Raw genomic sequence first — 12,290 nt, 5'->3', positions numbered from 1 at the left:
ATGTTGTCATTCTTACACTATAATACTGAACTTTGATTTCAGTGATTTGGACTATGAGATGGACACTTGCTTCTTGCACTCTATGTTGCACTTTACTTTTGCTTTAAAAAAAGGATTTCATAGAAATTTGGATTTAATTTGGTTTAATAAAATATAGTTTAATAATATATATATATATAAGTACAATTGCTGATTTTTGTGGGAAATTAATCGTTTAGATTAATCGATAAATTAGTCGATAGATTAATCAAAATAAAAATAGTCGTTAGTGGCAGCCCTACTAAAATGTAAAATGTACTAAATGCATCCTCAGACCATCCAAGTTGTAGATGAGTTTGTTTCGATTTGGAGATATTTAGCATTCCATCACCAATGGATGGGTGCCGTCAGAATGAGAGTCCAAACAGCTGATAATAACATCACATTTCACAAATTATCCACACACCTTGACATGACAGTCCATCAATTAATGTCTTGTGAAGAGAAAAGCAGCATGTTTGTAAGAAACAAATCCATCTAACTTCAAAGCATCACTTCCGGCTATAGAGTCCTCTATCAAAAATACTGCTTTCTTCAGGGAAGAATCATCTCGTCTAAATCAGGAGAGAAATATGCACAGATCAAGCACCATTTATTGTAATGGTTTAAAATTAAAGCACCTTAATGATGGATTTGTTTCTAACAAACATGCACCTTTTCACTTCACAAGATGTTAACTGATGAATTGATGTGGATTATTTGTGGATTATTGTGATGTTTTTATCAGTTTTTGTGGATTCTCATTCTGGCGGCACCCATTCGCTGCAGAGGATCCATTGGTGAGCAAGTGATGGAATGCTAGATTTTCCCAAATCTGTTCCAATGAAGAAAGAAACTCATCTACATCTTGGATGGCCTGAGGGTGAATAAACTTTCAGCAAATTTCCATTTTTGCGTAAACTACTCTTTTAACATATTAATCACAATCATAAACACAATAGTTTGTAGCGCAAATAGTTTTAACTCACTTTTACTGTGCTTTGTTGTTCTTTTAGTTATTTACCTACAGAGGCTAATGAATCAGAAGTCTTGCACATTAACAGAAAATAGCTTACTTCTGCGTTGGAAAATGAAATAGATAGACGATTGACACTTACTCTTCAGTAGACTTCCCATCTACAGCATTGGCCACCTCCACCAAAAGGTCACCGTAGCTCCAGTTAAGGCTGAGGGATTTCTGGGAAGGGTGTGCGTCCGGAGGCATGGCTGAGGACACCAGGCTGCTGTGTGGCCGGTAGACGCAGTAGTACAAGGGAAGTGCTGAGGTGATGCCATCCACACGCTGGTTCACTGCCATCTCCATACCGCGAGTATCGCTGCAGCTCCCGTCACCTGAGCAAAGTGGGTACAAAATGCATGAACAGAAACTGGACTGATCATCATTGGGCTTTACTCCAACTTACCAATATAGATGCTGCTCACGTAGACAGGCTCAATGAAGTGGCTCAGTAGCGCCCCCTGGAAGCCCAACACCTGCCACTGCATGATCTTATCGGTGGCCGACATACTGACCACATGTGAGCCCATCTGCTCATAAGAGCTGGAGAACTTGGAGAAGACCTTCCCTTCCACCACCACATGAAGGTGCAGTGGTCTGATTATTCACCTCCCATGCAGAAATGGACAGAGGATTGAGTCGGCTAGAAAACATAGAGATAAATTCAGATATGCAATTTATAAGTTAAGAAATCTAATTGCTTTCTTTCTTTTTTTTTTGCTTGAAAAGTATGTTTGTGCTATATTTCTTCAAAATAAAGGCCATATTGCGTGCATGCACAAATTAGGAATAAAAGGCCAACCAATTATAGAGGAGATGTGGGCCAATTATTAATTGTCAGAATTTAACCCTATAACCCCTACTGTATCATATTTCATACGTCAATTTCTAAGGCCTCTAAATGATCATGATGATCAAAACTTTGCTATCGACTGATTGATAGTTTAGACTTTCTTTTTTTTTAGCAAGTAAAAGGCACTTTAGCATATTTGGACAAACGTCCACCTTCAGCTTGTGGTTCAAGTGTCGTTAAATCTGATCTGATTTTTAAAGTAAATGTCAGAATAGCTTTTATATTGTTTGTAATATTTCAAGATGAACAATTACTGGACTGAAGTGGCTTAGCTTTACTTGATTATCCAGACATTTTTTAGAATAATCATGTTCAAATTTGAATATCAAACATGATCATCAGGCTTTTGAGGAATGTTTACTTATTTATCTCTCAATCATCATTGTACTGCATTATATGTTTTGATAAAAATAATCTTTAATTATTTTTGTAATGTATTATTGGGAGATATAGAGTGACGACTGATAGTTATATCATTTTGTTTAAGTATCTGCTATTCGCAGATATTTTTGCTCAGTTTGGGCCTCTGAATGAAACTGAGCTGTTTTTTTCCTGCATATTCGCACAATAACATAATATATGAGCCATAAAAGCCTGATGTTAAGTGCATACTAAGTATGATGTAAATAACCCCAGTGTGTGAGTGTGTGTACAGTTGAGATGGTATCTGTGCTGCTCCTTTGGGCAGTTGGCTCAGGTACAGGTGCAGAGTGAAGTGATTTTTGAGGCTGAGGAGTTTCGTGGTCTGGTCCTGCTGAAAGACTGACTTTTCCTCCAGAGCGCTATTCTTACTGAAGAACAGCAACAGGTTCCTGTACAGAAACCTACGGCACATGCAAATCATTTAAATTCCTCTTAACTGTGCTTTAAAAAAATCATAGGCTACTTCTCTTAGTTCTCTTATATTTGGCCATTTTGAGATCGGTTGACTAACAGAAGTTTGTCTTCCAGAATTGTCAATGGATTAACACTTTCAAATATCTTAGGGAATTTATAGTAAATATTATGTAAAACAACATGATGCAAAGCAATTTTGTGCACACACGTGTGTGTAAAGGTTTGGGGTCGGTAAGATTTTTAAATTGTTTTAGAAAGTCTCTAAGACTGCATTTATTTGATCAAAAATACAGTAAATACAGTAATTTTGCAAAACGTTATAACAATTTAAAATAGCTGTTTTCTACTGTGATCCTTCAGAAATCATTCTAATATGCTGATTTGCTGCTCAAGAAACATTTTTTCTTATTATTATAATAATATATTATTAACATAATATAATATTATCATTATGATGAAAAAGGTTTCCATATTTTTTGTAGAAACCATGATATTTGTCAGGATTAACTGATGAATAGAAAGTTCAAAAGAACATTTATTTTAAATAGAAATCTTTTGCAACAACACAAGTCTTTACTGTCACTTTTGATCATGTTACTGCATCCCTGCTGAATAAAAGCATTCATTTCTTTCAAAGAGATACATTTTACTGACCCAAAAACTGCTTTTTCCAAACAAGAATCTAAGAAAAAAGCCTTTAGATCAAAATGTTTGTAGATCATGGGAAACCCATGTTTAGTCAAGTGTGTCCAAACCTTTGATGGAAGTGAAAGACTTTTTGAAAACCATCAGATCTCACATCAAATGAACACATACATTAATATGATAACCACCATCCCACTTACCTCATTAGCGATCTCCGGGCGGTTACTATTGCATGTGAGTCATGCAGGATTCGTCCTGTGGGTGCTGGACTGGCTTTGGTATTAGAACTGCCCGTGCCAAGAGCAACAACCTCACATCCTGCGGCTGCAGACAAAACACAGGACAGTATGGATCAGGTCAAAATGAGTGAACACTAGCCAATGGACTGACAAGAACAGTAAATCAAAATTAGACCGTGGTAGAAGTGGTGCTTGGAAATTGTAAAGTCATGCATTTTCCTAGTATTCATCACTAATGCTTCATTTACTGTATTTGATTAAAAAAAATACAGTAAAAACAGTATTGTAAAATATTTGTATAATTCAATATAACGGTTTTCTATTTAAATATATATTTTAAAATGTAATTTATTGCTGTGGTGGCATTTTGGTAAGAGTTATAAGCAACAATAGAATCTTTCATTTTTAATTTTTTCATGTAATGTAATTTAAAAACTTTTTTTCATTTTTTCAAAAAATTTAATTTATTGCTGTGGTGGCATTCTTTTGGTAAGAGTTATAAGCAACAATAGAATCTACTTTAAACTTTTAAAAAATATAGATTTTTGTGAAGGTCTAACAAGTGACTGTTTTCTTCACCACCAAAGCTTCATTTATTTGATCAAAAATACAGTAAAATATTGTCAAATATTATTAAAATGAAAAATAACTCTTTTCTATTTGAATATATTTTAAAATGTTAATTATTCCTGAATTTCAAACAATCATCAGCATAAAAAGTCATTAATTTTACAAGAGTTACAAGAGCCAAAACAATCCACTATAGAACTGTAAAATGTTGAAAAATGCAAAGGTCTAACATGTGACTGTTTTCTTCACCACCCAAGCTTCATTTAATTGATCACAAATACAGTAAAAGAGTAATATTGTGAAATATTACAATTTAAAACACCTGTCTTCTATTCCTGTGATGGCAAAGCTGAATTTCAGAATAAAGTCCTGATTTTTTTTATAGGAAAGTTAAATGTGCCAAAAAGAACCCACTTTAAAACTGAAAAATGCTGGAAAATGTTTTGCTAAGGCCTAACGTGTTTTTTTAATCCAACCACTCTGAAACAAACCCATCAACAAGCACATGCTATGCAGGAATGTCACTTGGGAATGTCTCCAAATTCCCTTCCTTTTACTGTAAATGTTTCCAAAAACAAGTTTTTCAACAAGGCTAAGACTACCTTCCTTGGCCATTTAGCTTGTCTAAAATTATACAGCTGTACACACATCTAATCATCCTGTGGATGTTATCTATATAACTTAGAATCCCCCAACTTCCACCATTTCCTGTGTTTGAGTTTATCTGTTAGCTTTATAATTACACCAAGCTGAAGAAATAGATGAAATCATATAATGATCATATAACGACTTCCTATTCCGGCATATTTCCAAATTTGGTGCAACATTGTTAATTAACGGCTCACTGCCTATACTAAGAGTTTCACTGTGGAAATTCCAACCTACTGTCATCATTAAGGGCCACCTTTGATATTATAAATGCAAGAAACAGGTGGCATTTGTTTAATATATCACATAAGACGTCAATACTAAAAATGAACAATAGAAGACTATTTCATAAGGCTCTAATTATAATTACAGTCAACGGTTCATATAATGCGCTGCAGAAAGTACTATTTCCCGAAACCGTCTTTGAGTGGGAAGTGGTTGAGTGTGAACGAGACAAGATCATTCTTCACACACGGTTGCTCTGGTCGTGCTCCTGTCTGTCCTAATGACCTCCTTATGCCCGACATGTTTTTTAGTTTTTTTTAATCGCTGTGTCTGAATTCTCTACACCAGGGATCTTCAAATCTGGCCCACGAGATCCACTTTCCTGCAGAGTTTAGCTCTAACCCTAATCAAACACACCTGAGCATGCTAATCAATGTCTTCAGGATCATTAGAAAATCACAGGTAGGTGAGTTTGATCAGGGTTGGAGCTAATCTCTGCAGCGCATTGGCCCTCCAGAGCAAGATTTGAGGAACCCTGCTCTACACATTCTGTCATGCAGGGTTCCCACACCTTTTGACCAATGATCGATAAGGATTACTGTGATAAGCAAAGATTTACATTTGGATGTCATGAACCAATCACTGGAATGAATTGAACTTAACAGTAATACTTATTCAGGGTTTCTGCAGGTTTTATGAAGGTAAAACTAAGACTTTTTATGACCAAGTAAAGAAAATTTAAGGAATAAATTGAACAGAATGCAATATGCTAATATGTTTTCTTAATGATGTTGTATTAGCAACACTTCAGAGAAAATACAACTTCCAACCAATTTCCATGACTTTAAATAATTATACAAAATGTACTCCTCCCAAACACTAGAATATGGAAATAAATTTCGCTGTACCTTCTGATCACACTGCACGTCATATTCTTCCTCTGTATTTTTGTCTTGTTTTCCAGTTCAAATGTCAAAAGATTCTAAATCAAGATAAGTAGTCTTGTTTTATGAGAAACTGATCAAAATGAAGTGAGTTTATAATTAAAACAAGAACAAATATCTGCCAATTGACTCAAAAAAAATTCTATTTCATTCAAAGGGAAAACAAGTTTTCATTCCCCAATGACAGATATTTGTTCTTGTTTTAAGCATTAACTCACTTAATTTTAATTTTTCAGAAAACAAAACTTAATATCTTCATTTAACATCTCAAGTAAATGTATCTTGATTTAAGGATGTTTAGATATTTGTACAAGACAAAAATAATGATACATATATATACAGGTGCATCTATATATATATATATATACTGTATATATATATATAAAAAAAAATTCTTCAGTAAATGCAATGCAGCATTTAATACAATGACTTTATGAATTTAAGACTTTCAAATTTAAGGAATTTAATGTCTGTTTCAAAAGTGTTTGATATTGCCATTGTTGTAGATTGTAGAGCGGAATCTCATGAAAACTAAATGTTACAACAACATATCTGTCACATTTCACCTCAAAATAATAAAATAAGGAACAATGAAATGAAATCAATGACTTTTTTCATTGTGACATGGTTTTTCAAGACTTAATTGTGTATTCTTTGCTTATGATTTCTCAAGGACTTCTCAAAGGTGATTTTTATCACTGTATTTTTTAATAGCTAAAAATAATAATAAAATGAATATAAATCAGCATAAATTAAAAGTAGAACAACAAGTAATCCTACCATGTTTAATAAATACTTTACTTGCATTATAGTAATGAGAATTTCTTAGTAGTCATGAAAAAGGCCAAAATGCAGAAAGTATAATAGGAAAGCAAAAAGTTTTTCTCTTTTGATTTTGGAGTAAATATGAACTTAAATATGTTGTTGACCCATTTTGTGAGGTTCACCCGAAAGCTCTGACAATGCAGATTCTGTGCAGGGTAGATTATTAGGTGACAAAGAACACCTTAAATGTCACATGACTTTTGAATACTAATACCACAGTGAAAAACTGTGGTCTGACATCCTGTACGTCTGACTTACGAGAGAGCATGACAAATGCAGCCACTGTTCCGCCACAGCCAGAGAATTCTGGGTAACTGTCCATTAGCTTGGTGAACGTCTCCCTCACCACGCTGGGTATCTGATCCTTAATGGGATTCTTTCTTTCTGTGTTAAACCAACCAGAATGAAATTGTTAGTCACGTTCGCAAATATTTCCAAATCCGATATTATTAGTTGCTCTGACGTCAGAGATTATTATGGCTAAAACATTTGAGCTTAGCTGTTCTTAACTGGGCTATTAAATACATCCAGACTTTAAAAACTAATTTACCAATTACAGCTCTTCCAGAATGGATTTCTGGGGTTGTTGAGTCCTTCTCTCTTACTGGCAGAGGAGGAGGTCCTGCTGAAAAAAACAACAAAAGCACACACAAAGTAAAGTAAATGCGAGTAAGATTTGCAGCTTTGCGGTCGCAAGCAATGCATGGGCATATTCCCATGGGCAATGCATATTCTAAACAGTTTTACTGCATTAAAATGCAGTTTACAGGATGACATTGATAGGTGGTTCCTTACTGGCACAAGTCCAATCAAGATCGAATGGTGCAGGACTAATGCACTCAAATGTTCTGCACTCAAAGCTTAATTATTAGGGTTGAGGGTTTGTTCAAATCCACAATCCTAAGTTTGAAGTAAAATATAAAATACAAGTAATAAAATGTTTGCTGGCTTTATGCAGCTGCAATAGAAAAAGACTGAAAAGATGCAATAAATAAGATTCCAGCACCACCCCAATGTGTGAATGTTTGGTAGATATGTGGGGGCGTGTTAGAACGAGCCGTTTTAGGGGGGCGTGGCAGAGTCTTAACTTTGATAAAGAATATCTCTTTGGTTTTGAGACTTTAGTCTTTGCAACTTCAGGGATCTTATCTATGCACAATCAGCTTGTAACACTCCAAAGAGAAAGGAAAACTTGAAATTGCATCATATGACCCCTTTAAAAAACAAATGCTGCACCCCCACCTCAAACAGGAAAGAGCTTCACCACGGTTTCAGCGAGTGACTATGGCTCTTTTTCGATGGGAGGGAGCACAGCGAGGATATTTTCTTTCATCTGGGGAAACTTTCATATTGAATTTCGAAGTCTGCGTATTTACTTTAAAAATGGAAGGACTGACTAACTGCTTGCATTGATTCTATGGAAAGTGTCAACCATAATGTCACACAATATCTGCCTATTATTTTAGCAAGAAGGCTTACAAAACAGTGCTAAATAAATGCTCACCAAGCCTGCATTTATTTGATGAAAAATACAGTAAAAACAGTAATATTGTGAAATATTATAAAATATTATTTAAAAAATTGCAATATATTTTTAAATTTAATAAATTCCTGTGATGCAAAGCTGAATTTTCAGCATCATTACTCCAGTCTTCAGTGTCACATGATCCTTTAGAAATCATTATAATGTGATGATTGCTCAAGAAACATTTCTTATTATCAATGTTGAGAACAGTTGAGCTGCTTCATATTTTTGAGGAAACAGTGACACTTTTTACGGTTCAGGATTAATTGATGAATAGAAAGTTCATCAATTAAAACAGCATTTATTTGAAATGGAAATCTGTGGTAACAATGTAAAAGTCTTTACTGTCAATTTTGATCCATTTAATGCAGCCTTGTTGAATACAATTATTTATTTCTTTCAGTGAAATTTGGACATTTTCACTTAGGGGTGTACACACTTTTGCAGCCAGCGGTTTAGACATTAACCCTTTCGCACGTGAGTTTAAAATATTCTAGCTGAGCCCCCAGCGTGAGTTTTTTTAGGCGACCGTTATTTGAGTTATTTTGAGGGGACAGCAAATTTACACTGTTATACAAGCTGTACACTCACTACTTTTCATTGTAGCAAAGTGTCATTTCTTCAGTGTTGTCACATGAAAAGATATAATAAAATATTTACAAAAATGTGAGGGGTGTACTCACTTCTGTGAGATACTGTATATATACAAAGAGCACTCCAATATGGTGCCATTCAACATGTCAGATCACCAATGAGAACTAATGACGTCTTTCAATCAATCAAGATTCTTAATTAATAATATACTGTACACTGATTAATTTTGTCATATTATCACAGATGCTTTTATCTGACTTACACTGTGATCCAGTTTAATCAGTTCATCAGAATAATATGAAATTCTGTTTTCTGGTAGTAAGAGGCCTAAAATCATCATTAGATTATTACCAGAAACATCTGAAGGAATCCCATCATTCTCTAGACTTGCAATGAACTCTTCAAGGGCCAGTTCAGATGCTTTGGCCCTGGCTTCTTTCTTTGTGATGCCCATTCCGGTTTTATACTGGACTCCATCAATCACAGCACAGAACGCAAAGTAAAACCCTGTTATTCCTGCTGCTCGGACACAAAGAAAATAAATGTTGAATGCACAAATGAGCTGGACAATGCACAACATGAAATCAGGAGGGATACAGGGAAACGTGCCAATTACCGGTGGTAACAGTCTCTTTCATATCCAGCTGAAACTGCAGAACCTGAGAGAGCTGGTACAATGCCGACACCGGATGTGTATCTCCTTGCTTATATTTGTCAATCAGTTCACGGGGAAAGCTTTTCGGTTTGGAATCTGCAAAGGAGACAAATGTGGCAGTGGACAATATTGATATAACATGATGTAATCCATGAGTGACTGTAAATACATTTTTGAGCTGATAACACTGTCACTAAGTCTAAACAACAAATTCATGTTAATGCAACAAACGCATCTTAATACATGTTCCTGGTGTAATTGTGCCAATAACAGTTTTCTAGATAAAAAAAATGTCTTGGCCTATAAATGACTTTCATTTTCGTCTGAGCTCTTACAGAAATCTGAGCTCTTTCGTCTGAGCTCTTACATAAATACATCACATTATGCAAGTAAAATGGGATGCAAATGCCGTTTCATGTTGACTTTAAAACACAAAAAGTCATTTATCGACGGCAATTCATTTTTAACACTTTCAAATGGCCTTGTAAACAAATGCAACAATTTCCGTCCTAAAAAAGCTATGGTCAGCCTGTCCAGAGACACAAATGGTAGACTGAAACAAAGCATTAACTCTTAAGGCTTAACTGATTTTGGTGAAGGAGCTCAATGGTTGTCCTGGAAGACATTTGTTGTTGTTGATGTCATTGAAGTCTGAGAAAGGGGGATGGGATGAGACGTTTGTCCAGCGGTTGTGGGCCATGCTGGACCCTCTGGAGGAACCCCTCATCATCATCTTCATCTAACAGCTTTAGAGACAGGAATACCACACAATAAAGTTAGATAGTAATTATTAGAAAGAAAAACAAACATATACAGGCAGTGTTTACAGGAAAACTCACATCACAAATGATGTTAATGATGATATATCAAGCAGCTCTGTAATTCCTGATTGTTTTAAGAATGTAATGCTGCTGCTGTTTATTACACTAAGTATACATGAAGAAAGAGCGCGTTACCGTTCTAACGGCGTTTAAATTGCATTTATTAATTCCCAAACTCGCATTAAACAAATTTAAACTAAACTCGTATAAACACAGTAATGCCATGTGACAAGTTAGGGCGAAATAAAATGGATTTAAGTAAAATAGCGCCGATTAAGACGCTAGTCACGCTGCTAGCACGCTAATCTAGCTGAACTAAACAATGAATACAAACTTATATTGATCCTCAATTATTATAACTGATCACTGAAACACTACATTTTGCCATTTTTTCTTCAAATAAACACAAACGCACACTCATTTACACACACGCACTTACCCTGAACGGTTCACTCCCATCAACACAACTGACACCGACACACAATCACACGATAGATAGATAGATAGATAGATAGAATTAGGCTACTTATATGTTTTAAAGTCCAGATGAAATTTTATTTGCATCCTATTTCACTTGCACAATGTTATGCAGTAAGTGAAAGGTCAGAGGAACTGGTGACCTCAGATGAAAATTAAATTAAAAGTAATTTTAGAAGTCATTACAGATAAAAAGATAGATTTAACTTTTTTTTACATGTTGTCACTTTTAAAAAGAATTATTGGAAAAACAGCTGGAAGAGATTTCTTATTATACACAATAATTTTCTTGTAAAAGCTCAACCTTAAAATTCTTTTTTTCCATTAGTGACAGCCCAGTAGGGATGGGCGATACCCCTTATCTGTGTGTGTGTGTGTGTGTGTGTGTGTGTGTGCTCGCGCTGCGCACATGCTCTAAAAATAGAAGACCTTTATTAACCACAAAAATGCAATGTTGACATCAAAGGAAGAGGATAAAAACTTTGCATGAGCCACATGCTTAGATTTTGAACTACTTCAAAGGTGATAACAGTGTAATCGGTTGACAAAACAAACCCAGAAGTTCAACCCTTACAAATTTTGTGCTTTTTATTAATTTTTTTATTAGGCCTTATCTGTTCTATTCCAGTCAACAATGGCTAAAAAAGCTCAAATCAAAAATTACGCTGATTTATTTAACATTTTTGGTTACTACAAAATTCTTCTTTATCCATTTGTGTCAGTTTTGATTACTTAACCTAGGTATTATGTATTCTATCCTATTATTTTCTATACTGTGTTTTTTTTTATGCACAATGCTTTAATTTATGAAATTATCATGTGAAATCTGATCTAATAAGTAAAACCTAAAATTGTTTTCAAAAAATATATCACTGTCACTGTCAGAAATGGCAGAGCAACAGATGCAGAAGGCCTCCCTTTAGCCCACTGTAGAGTTAATTTTCAATGTTTATTTTAATGCATAAATGCGCATTGAATCCCAGTATTATTGAATTTTTATCAGCTCAGTGGAAACATCTGTGGTGTTTTTGACGGTAGAGTCCTATGGTGAGCAAAAGAGCAAGACATCCTACCTCAAAGCCCACACACTAATATTGATGCCTGGAAATACCTCTATAAGAGCATGACGTCACTGATATCATTCCCCTAACCTGTTTCCATGGAGAAAGAATCCTGAATCTGGTCTCAGTGTTTTTTATCCTTAATAATTTAGCTGATTTGCACGTGCATTAATGGCCAAAGGGTGTTTGGCAAGACCACGCCGAGTCTAGATGCTCAGGGATTGGTGTGCAATGACATGCAAAGTGCAGTGTAGGTGTTGGATTGACAAGCAACTCTGCAACTCTGTTGGATGGGTTGCAGATATTATCTTTAATCTAAATTTATATACATTATG

General features: G+C 35.0%; 1 pseudogene; it reads right to left on the bottom strand.

The window, feature by feature from the left end:
- Positions 1–10,905, bottom strand: part of LOC107729328 (adenosine deaminase domain-containing protein 1-like) — a 16,291-nt pseudogene extending 5,386 nt beyond the window's left edge.
- Between the last annotated feature and the right edge of the window lie 1,385 nt (positions 10,906–12,290).

Source organism: Sinocyclocheilus rhinocerous, unplaced genomic scaffold (genome assembly GCF_001515625.1).
Source record: "Sinocyclocheilus rhinocerous isolate Xijiao unplaced genomic scaffold, SAMN03320098_v1.1 scaffold428, whole genome shotgun sequence".
NCBI lineage: Eukaryota > Metazoa > Chordata > Actinopteri > Cypriniformes > Cyprinidae > Sinocyclocheilus > Sinocyclocheilus rhinocerous.
This window is presented reverse-complemented; position numbering and strand designations above follow the sequence as displayed.